We start from the raw sequence: 10,174 nt of genomic DNA on the forward strand, positions 1-10,174 counted from the left end.
AACATAAATTGATATGATATCTTCACTAAAACTTGGTAATTACTTTATAAATTAAGACAGCATCGTCCTTTTTTTCATTTTCAACTTAAATATCTAAAATATTAATCATAATTAAACCCGAAATTTCAACAAAATTTTGCCATAATCATTTCTAATTTTCTCATAAATACAACGAAATTTTTGCATAAAAAAAACATAATAATAAAGTTAATATACTTTTAAATTAGAAATATAAAAAAAAATATAAGTTTCTAAGAAAAAAATAAACAATAATAATAATTGAAAGTTGTATAAATTCCGTTGCGCCAAAAGTAAATTCTCAGTGCTGCGCTAGCACTCGTCGAGGTATTATCTATGCTATTTTTTACGACACCGCTACAATAAGACATTCGTAAACATTTGTCAGTGAACATTAGTATACTGCGACTAAACAATTTTGATAATTTAAGTAATATTTAATTAATTTTGCTAATATAAACTTATTTCTACGAATATTAATTTAAAGTTGTTGTTAAATATATATATATATAATATTTATTTTAGCATGCCAAGACAAAAGTACAGTTATGATACAAATAAAACCTACCTACCCTGCTGCTACTATGAAAAGCACAAGAGCATGGTATTTCGTCACACTAATGGCAATTAATTGTTAAAATTAAAAAAGAGAACATTTTAGTATTTTTAAAAATAACGGTTTTCTGAGAGAAAAATATAAGAAAATGTAAACCAATTTTACTTTATGTTTATTTTTTTTTTTCTAAATTAAAATAGGGTTATTGTTTATAAAAATACCATTATTATTTTTACGTACATTTGTCTTGTGTTATATCATCTATTAAATAACAACGAATCAAAATCTGCGTAGTTTTTTAAGATCAAAACATACATAGATCTATTACATGTGTAGATGATATTTTAACCGGAAATTGAAGCCGTTAAAATGGTATTGGCAGATCAGTTGGAATCATCGGTATTCTTGGTATATAAGCTGGTTGCCCAGCTAACGTACCGGTTATAATGGTCTACAATTAAATTGTCTTTCAATAGTTATATTAATAAATTCGCAAATTTGTGCTCCGTCAAAATTATAAATTTACAGTGTTTTTACGTGAAACCTATACTTGTGTATTAGTGTTCTGGATTTCGCGTATTCTAAAGAAATCGGTAATGTACTTTACTCTATTAAAATAGTTTATATTAATCAATCAAAATTTATTTTGTTGAATTGGTTTCATCAACAAACTGACTAAACTGAGACCGGTACCCAGCGCTTCAATAAAACGCGTAAGCGACGCGTATATCACGGCGCTTACGCTCTTCTTCTTGCTTCACTGTCTGCTTGCTGTGCTTGGGAGTAACCAAGCGTTTCACTTGCTGTACACTTCTGATCGTCTAATCTAATAGTTATAATAAATCGCTTTACTCGCTGCAAGTTATTGAACTCTCTGCATAATGCCACCAAAAGCACCGCCAATTAAAAATAAAAATGCTGCATCTTGTAATACGAAAAAAGACCGTTGTGGTTCTGAGAGTTCGTCTTCATCAACCGCTACTAGTGCTTTTAATACGCCTATTTTATCACCACAAAGCGATAATAACAATGTTACTCTGCGCCATACAAATGCGCAGCAGGGTTGCAGTTGCTTGTCAGCCGAATCTATACGCAAAATAATAAGGGAGGAAATTAATACTACTCTTGTGAATAAAATACAGCCGCAGATAGTGGAAATAAAATCTTTAGTAACGGCTTTTGAAACATCTATTTCATTTTTTAATATCGAACATGAAAAACTTAAAAATGATCATCTTGAACAGAAATCCGCTATAGAGAATATAGTTAAGGAGAATGAGGAGTTACGTTTGTCAAATTCAGAAATTTCCACGCGCATGAGAATTTTAGATCAGCAACTTCGCGCAACAAATATTGAAATTCACTGTGTTCCTGAACATAGGAATGAAAACTTGGCTCTTACTGTACAACAATTGGGCAAAACTATTAAGTGTCCTATTGCAGATAACGAGATAACCTATTGCACAAGAGTAGCTAAAATTAACCCTAACAACCAGCGCCCAAGATCTATCATAGCAAAATTTAACAGTCCCCGTCTTAGAGATAAATTTCTTGCGGCCGTGATTAAACATAATAAAAACCAGCCTACTGATAAATTGAATACCAGCGACCTTGGCATCGGTGGCGATAAAATATCACCTGTTTTCGTAATGGAACATCTAACTGTGGAAAACAAAGCACTACACGCCGCTGCACGCCTTAAAGCAAAATCACTTGGATATAAGTATGTTTGGGTGCGTGATGGACGTATATTTATGAGAAAGTCAGATGATAGCAACTATATATATGTTAAGAATAAGGAGTTTTTAGATTCGTTAACGTAGTTGTTTTTTTTTTTTCTCTATATAAATATTTGATACGGACTCATGTTTTGGATATAATATTTTAGAATTCGATTCCTTAAATATTTTTTATCAAAATGTTAGAGGTCTAAAAACTAAAACTTATGAATTTTATAATAATGTGATTTGCAATAACTATGATATAATACTACTCACCGAAACGTGGTTGGACGGTAGCCTCCATGACTCTGAACTGTTTGATTTCAATAAATATGCTGTTTACAGACGTGACAGGGCATCATCAGGATTTCATTCTAGAAAATCTGGCGGAGGGGTATTAATGGCAGTCTCAAAAGCTTTTGTGTCTAGACGAATTACCAATTTTGAATCTAATTGTGAGGATGTCTGGGTGGAGGTATCGGCCTCTAATATTCAATATGAGGCAGAGAAACTTTATATCTGTTGTGTCTACCTACCGCCACCAATACAACATCATATATTAAAACACTTTATTGATAATGTTAATCGTGTAACAGAATTCACCCATTCAAAGTTACTTATTGCTGGTGATTTTAACCTCTGCAATATTCAATGGAATGTATCACAAAACCCTGAAGAACCAATTGCAAATACTAATAATAGTTTGTATGGCAATATGTTTATTGATTTCGTGACGCTAAATTCATTAAAACAGTATAATTGTGTTTTTAATAGTAAGAATAGATTACTTGATTTAATCCTCAGCCATAATGTCATTACGGAATTACAGGAATGTCCGGACCCATTATCGGTGATCGATGTGTATCATCCACCTTTGACATTTTCACTCAATTATTGCAATAAAATTAATATGCTACGTAATAATGTTAACTCGCGTTATAACTATTTTAAGGCCAATTACGACCACATAAACAAATAATTACCGGGTTTGAATTGGGATAATGTTTTTTCTGCATCAGATTCGATCGATGATATGACTACAATATTTTACAATATATTAAACGACGTTGTTCGACGTCATGTTCCAATAAAAAGTTCTTACAAAGGAAATAGGTATCCAGTGTGGTATTCACAGGGACTTATCGGTGTAATTCGAGAAAAATATAAAATTAGAATGAAACTACGCAAATATAATAACAACCCTCGTGATGTTTTATCATTTAATCTTCTAAAAGATAGGTGTAAAAAATTACAATCAGACTGTTACCATAAATATATTACAAGTTTGGAGAGTTCGTTTAAATCTAACCCTAAATTGTTATGGTCTTATATCAACAATAAGAAAAATAAACAAAGCCCATATCCAGCCCAAGTTTTTTTGAATGACACTTCTGCCAGCAATGGCCCAGATGTCTGTAGATTATTCGCAACTCACTTCTCTTCAATTTACAGAAAATATGGTAATCAGAAAAATAATGATAGCAATGCTTCGCAGTTATACGAATATGCAAGTAACACTATAACCTCCTTAAAATTCACTAGAAATAATGTCTTCAAGATTTTAAAAAGACTTGGTTTTCATAAAGGAGCGGGTTTTGATGGATTTCCTTCAATTTTTGTAGTGAAATGTGCGCAACATTTAGCTTATCCTCTTTCTTTAATATATAATAAGTCCATAGCTGATGGTGTATTCCCCAAGGTCTGGAAAACTTCATTAATAGTACCGATATACAAGAATGGTCCAGATCATCTAGTCAATAACTATAGACCAATTTCCATCTTGACTGTTTTTGCTAAAGTTTTTGAGCAATTATTGTGCCCAGTATTGTTGTCTCATTTTGATCATATATTTTCCAATAAACAACATGGATTTATTAAAACGAGATCCACAGCTACTAATCTCGTTTCCTTTGTCGAGGATCTAAGCTTGTCAGTAGATGCTCGCTATAACTGTGATGTAATTTATACGGATTTCAGTAAGACTTTTGATCGCGTTCAACATTTTGTTTTGCTAAGGAAACTTGAGCACTATGGTATATGTAATAGTTTACTAAATTGGTTTAGTTCTTACCTTACAGAAAGACAGTCTCTTGTTGTAGTAAGTGGCTACACATCTGACCCCTTTTTGACTACCTCTGGCGTACCACAGGGCTCTCACTTAGGCCCTTTACTCTTCAATGTTTTCATTAATGACGTGGTAAAATGTTTTCTTCATTCGGAATGCTATCTTTTTGCTGATGATCTCAAATTAATGAAAAAATTCAGTCTACTGCTGATAATGAACTACTACAAGCAGATTTGGATAGGTTGGTTGATTGGTGTGAGCATAATGGTATGGAACTTAATATTGATAAGTGTTGCTATGTTCAGTTTAGTAGGAAAACAGATATAAATACATACAAATATAATATAAATGGAACTGATCTTAAAAATGTGAGCACTATCAGGGATTTGGGTATTATTCTTGACTATAAATTAAGATTCAATGTACACATCGATAATATTGCTAATAAGTCTAATAAAATGCTTGGTTTTTTGCTTCGCAATAGTAAGGAGTTTAAAAACCCACAGACAAAAATTTGTCTATATAACGCGTTTGTTCGGTCACACCTTGAGTACTGCAGCGTAGCTTGGAATCCACACTATGATATTTATACTAAGCGTCTCGAAAGGGTTCAAAAGAGGTTTCTTTGGCATTTAACTTATAGCTGTAACCTAACGAGGAAGTTGCCGCACTACTCAGACAGACTCAAATACTTTAAATTGAACCCTCTAACTGTAAGAAGACAAGTACTAGATATTATGTTTCTTTGGAAATTAGGGAATGGCATATTGAACTGTTCAGAGTTGTTGTTTAAAGTTAATATTCGAATACCACCTTAACTCCCTAGACCTGGTAAATATAATATATTTATAGAAAATCTCGCACGAAGTAATTTGGGCTTCTACTCACCTTTAAACAGGCTAATGAGAACTTATAACACTTATTCAAAGAAACATTCATCAGTTGACATATTTAGTAATAGTTATTGCAAATTTCGCAGATGTCTCAATAGTATCATAAGTTCTAGTTGAATCAGTACAGGTTTTATATAGGTAGAATTTTAAGTTGTTTTTTATGTTTTGTTAATTGTTAATTGTAAGCACAAATTTGTCACATAAATGTCGTAGTTGCCTATAATTAAGGTTGCGCTTAGTATAAATAGATTGTAATGTAATATATATAATGTGTAAGTGTAAACCTTGTTGGTGACCTAAATAAATAAATAAATTCTTTAGTAAGCATCATATCCAATGGGACGCCATTGCACATGTTCGGCGGGCTTAAATTTCATGACTGGATCATGCTTTTGAGAAATTCCTTCCTCAAGTTTGAGCAGTTAGTGTGGGAAATCACTATCTGTGCTTCCATAAAAATGAGCTCTCAAATTTGTCAGTAGTTTTAAACTTTCAATTAAAGTCCATAAGGGAGACGATGTTAATGACACAGAGAGTCTTTCAGAAATCTCCAGCAAAAGTATAAAAGTAATCCCGCCAATGAGAGCAGAGGTGTTTCTAAGGTCTTTTAAGGTTCTGTCCAAAATCTCTATAGCTCATGGTGATTTCATTACATATAATCAATGAGGCATCTTGTAATCATTTTTATAAAAAGGTTTGATATTAACAAGTAATTATTTATCAAGAATCAAGAATCGGCCAACCAAGAACGAGAAGCTGCAATATCAGCCAATATCATGCGGCGACGTCAATGATGCAGGAACAGCAATGATAGCAGTTGAAGCTTTTTTTTTACAACTTAGAATGGCAAACAAGCTGACGGCTCTCCTGATGGAAAGGGGTAACCGTCGCCTATATACATGAGCAGTACCTGACATGTTCATATCAGCATATTGTTTCCCTCATGCGTTGCCATTCCTGAAAACTCGGGTGTTATTCCCCTGTACCCTGTAAATTCACTACCATATATATACACAGGTAGTCTATATAGATAGATATACATATACACAGAGAAAGGTCATAGACTACTTTATAGTGCGAAAAAAGTATTGTAAGGGATTAAAAGCGGAGATGAAAGGTATAAAAGTATCGTCATTGTTTAAGTGAAACAATGAAACTTTTTTAGGTTATAATCTAAATATATTTCCTTTATTTGGTCAATTTCATTATACCACGCTGACGAAGTCGCGGACACACCTAATATACATATAAGGATGGGACCTTTAAATCAAAACAAAGTCTTGAAAACACAACTATTATATATAAATAAAATAATTATTTGCTAAGTATAATATTTAGAACAAGTGAATATGGCAATAATGTATCCGACTCTTATAATAAATTATATTGTATCTATTAATAAATAAACTGAATTAATATGTAAGAAGAATTAATTAGTAAATTTATGTTATAGTAATTTCATCTTCCTGTCCTTATCCCAATTATTTGTTACTCATATTACTTAAGGTTTTGGCTTTTAGTTGTACAATCGGCCAGCATCCTGACATCAACCCTCTAGGAATAATATAATAAAAAAATATGGTCATTATTAGCACTTTGATAATTAAGATAAATCACGTTATTTAAAAAAATCCAATAAGTAGTTTATGTTACTCAGTTAAGTAGAAACATATCACATTATTAATTAAAATATTACAAGGATCAAAATGGTTCATACTAAATCCACACCGATTGCGCTACACGTTTATTTGCGTCTGTGTGCGTGTATTACTGTGTGTGTGCATAAATCCATGCGATTAAACCTAAAGTTGAGCGGCATCATTTTGTAATAGGCCTCTTAATGTGTACCAGGCCTTCTGATTACACGTTGAATAAAAATAACATGCCTTTTTAATGATTTTTATTGATTAGTGTTTTTACGCAACAATCGGACATTCGCAGAAACGCCATCTTATTAATCTCTATATAATGCAAAAATCATACTCTATTTTGACAACTGACAATTACAGATCAATGTGTCAAACTTGACATTGACACGCGGGTGTAAATACATCACACAGAGCCAATGGCAAATAACCGATTTATTGCATTTACCCAACATCCAAAAGTAAATACATATATAAAATTCAAAGGACATCTGAGTAAAGGATAGATAATAAATATTCAAAGGTATCTATTTCTATACAATTAGCAACTGTTATTGTTGCAAATACATCTATGAGTACCATGTACCATACCATATGATATAGTGATAATATATATGGTAAAATGTATGCATACAAGTAAAGCCTAGAAAGCAAGTATACAAGTATGCAACAGTCTGATGATGTGCAGTCTCTCCGGCACTTTCCCCCGAGGACAATTAATTAAATTAAATTAATTATATTTTAGGTTTTATAATTGAAATTTGGAATGCTGGGTGTATTGGGCTGTATTTGACTGTACACCTGCCACCCCATTGTAAATTAAGAAGAGATATTACTGTAAAAAACAATACCATTCATTAAATATATAATTGGTAAGGGAAATATAAATTAAAAGACATGTTTAATGATATAAGCACTTTAAATATCTTTTTTTAATATAATTATATAAATTAACAATAAACAAGATTTTAGACATGCAAAATATGTTAATGATTATACATCTCTGAAGCTACTTATATACTAACAATAAATTGTTTACTTAAATATTAAATGACCATAACACTTAGACATATGTTTCAAATAATCTGTATCCATGTAATTAATCTCATATGTTTTAAATAATATTTATCCATTAATTATTCTCTTATGTTTCAAATAATCTTCATCTATGTAATTAATCTGGAAAAAAATTTTGGGTTAGTAATGCTGACATGGAGATTATAAGTGTGGATGCCAACTGGAACTGGAGCTACTCGTGACATTTGGGCAAACCAGAGGCATTAAGCAACATCAAGAGGACTTAAGCTGGAATAAATCCTCATGATTACTTGGTAAGCACAAAATTTTATTATGAAACTACAAACATCATTACATCTAAGCTCTAAACTTCAGTAATTTAGAAACATAGTTATTTATCAGCACCAACAGTTATTGTGCTGTGTTTTTAATGAAATAATAATTTTGTAAATAAATATTAATATTATAGTATATAATATGTTGTTTTTTTTTTAGGGGATCCAGGATATGCTTTAGAGAAGTATACTCCCATCTCAAATGCTATACCAGGACCACAAGAAGCATATTACACTGTAAGAACATGGAATATCATTAAGAGCACAATTGGGCTTCTAGATTTAGATGACTACATGAACTTTGAGCTCTTATAGAGAACTAAATGAAGGTCTAGCTGCTAGACAAACCCATGTTGTTTAGTTGTGGAACTAAGAAATTGAAACATTTATAAATAATAATATTGTTAATAGGTCAATGTTTTAATTATTTGTTTTTATAATAAATTATATAGGTACATTATTTATGTCTTTTATTGGTAGTTATAATTAAAGGGATATGATAATTTTATTATATACTAGTTATTACCTATGACTTTGTCCATATGGCATACCTAGTTTTTGTTAAAATAAATAAAATATCTCAAATAAAAGTAACTTAAGTTACTCCTTTACACAACTCATTACATATGACAGTGAAAGTATCCCTCAAATTTGGTCCAGCTGTTTCAAAGATTAGCAAGAACAAACAAACGGACAGACAAATATTTTTATTTTTTTAATGTCATTTATCTTACCTTATATATGTATGCATTTAATGAAAAGCTGTTGTATGGTGAACTTCAAAATTACAAACAGATACTTCAATTTATTTGCATAGATACATGTATTTCAGATTTTACAGAGATTCCTATTAAATGAAATAAATTAAAATTCAGATGGTTACCTTATAACACTTAAACTTGACAATCCTTTCCAGTCTTTAAAACCCCCTTTTCCTAAGGAGTTTAATTGTTGAGCGACGTCCTCACACAAGCGATTGGTATGGTATTCTCGGGCGGACTTATTAAAGCCACTTGATATTTCCCTATGGGATTTTAAAAATCCCATATAATTTCAAATTACCGGTACGATACACGACGTTGGCGAGAGGTTTCAGTCCGTGATCTACAATTTAGTTAGATAAATATACAAATATAAACAGTTAAATATTTGCATCATTTTAAAAAAACATTACTAAGAAAATGTTAGGAATACTTACGTTACATTAGGTATATTTTTCACAATAATTGAATTATTAAATTTAACTTGCGTATAAAGTTATGGAAAGGCTAAGTTTCAAATTGTACATTAAAATCAGAATTAAGTACTTTGGGCGGAATTTTAAGTAGATGCACAAAGTTCGTTTAGATATTACAATGAAAATATTATTTACAAATAAATCCGAATTATTAAAAAAAACAATAAAACTGTCTGGAATATTTTTGTATATTACACAAATTCTACCGTTGTATTTTAATTACTGTTTTCTATATTTAATTTACATTTATTTAATTAATATTTTATCCAAAAAGTGACATACAAAAATTCGACTTAACGTTGCAACGAATGTATGCGTATCCGAACGCAGCGCGAGAAAATCCACTAACCAGCCAGAGACAAACTATCCAGGCAGAATACGGTTTGAATTTGGACCCTCATAATACGAAAACGAACAATTCAGTTTAAGGCCGTAAACTGAACTGTCTGGAAACTGACTGGATTTTAAAGAGTTCATAATACGCCCCCTGAACATTTAACAAAACTACGTATAAAAGTCAATAATATCTGTGAATGTGGAGAAGATGTGGGTGATCTAAATCATATTGTGTTTTCCTGCTCCTCTTATGATCGTTCTTCATTTATAGAGACACTCATCTCATTAAAAATTCCTTCATCCATTGTATGCCTATTAGCTCATCCTAATCCTATAATTTATAAATCTCT

The 10,174-nt window shown here is 31.3% G+C and overlaps 1 long non-coding RNA gene across 1 annotated transcript; it reads right to left on the reverse strand.

Annotated features, from left to right (window-relative positions):
* Nucleotides 1-7,879: 7,879 nt before the first annotated feature.
* Nucleotides 7,880-9,568, reverse strand: LOC131854950 (uncharacterized). Its single transcript, XR_009358083.1, has 3 exons — nucleotides 9,450-9,568; nucleotides 9,135-9,355; nucleotides 7,880-8,078 (listed from the first exon to the last, which is right to left on the reverse strand). It is a non-coding gene; the product is annotated as an uncharacterized LOC131854950 (long non-coding RNA).
* Between the last annotated feature and the right edge of the window lie 606 nt (nucleotides 9,569-10,174).

Source organism: Achroia grisella, unplaced genomic scaffold (assembly GCF_030625045.1).
Source record: "Achroia grisella isolate CSIRO2021 unplaced genomic scaffold, CSIRO_AGI_Agris_v1 utg12554, whole genome shotgun sequence".
Lineage (NCBI taxonomy): Eukaryota > Metazoa > Arthropoda > Insecta > Lepidoptera > Pyralidae > Achroia > Achroia grisella.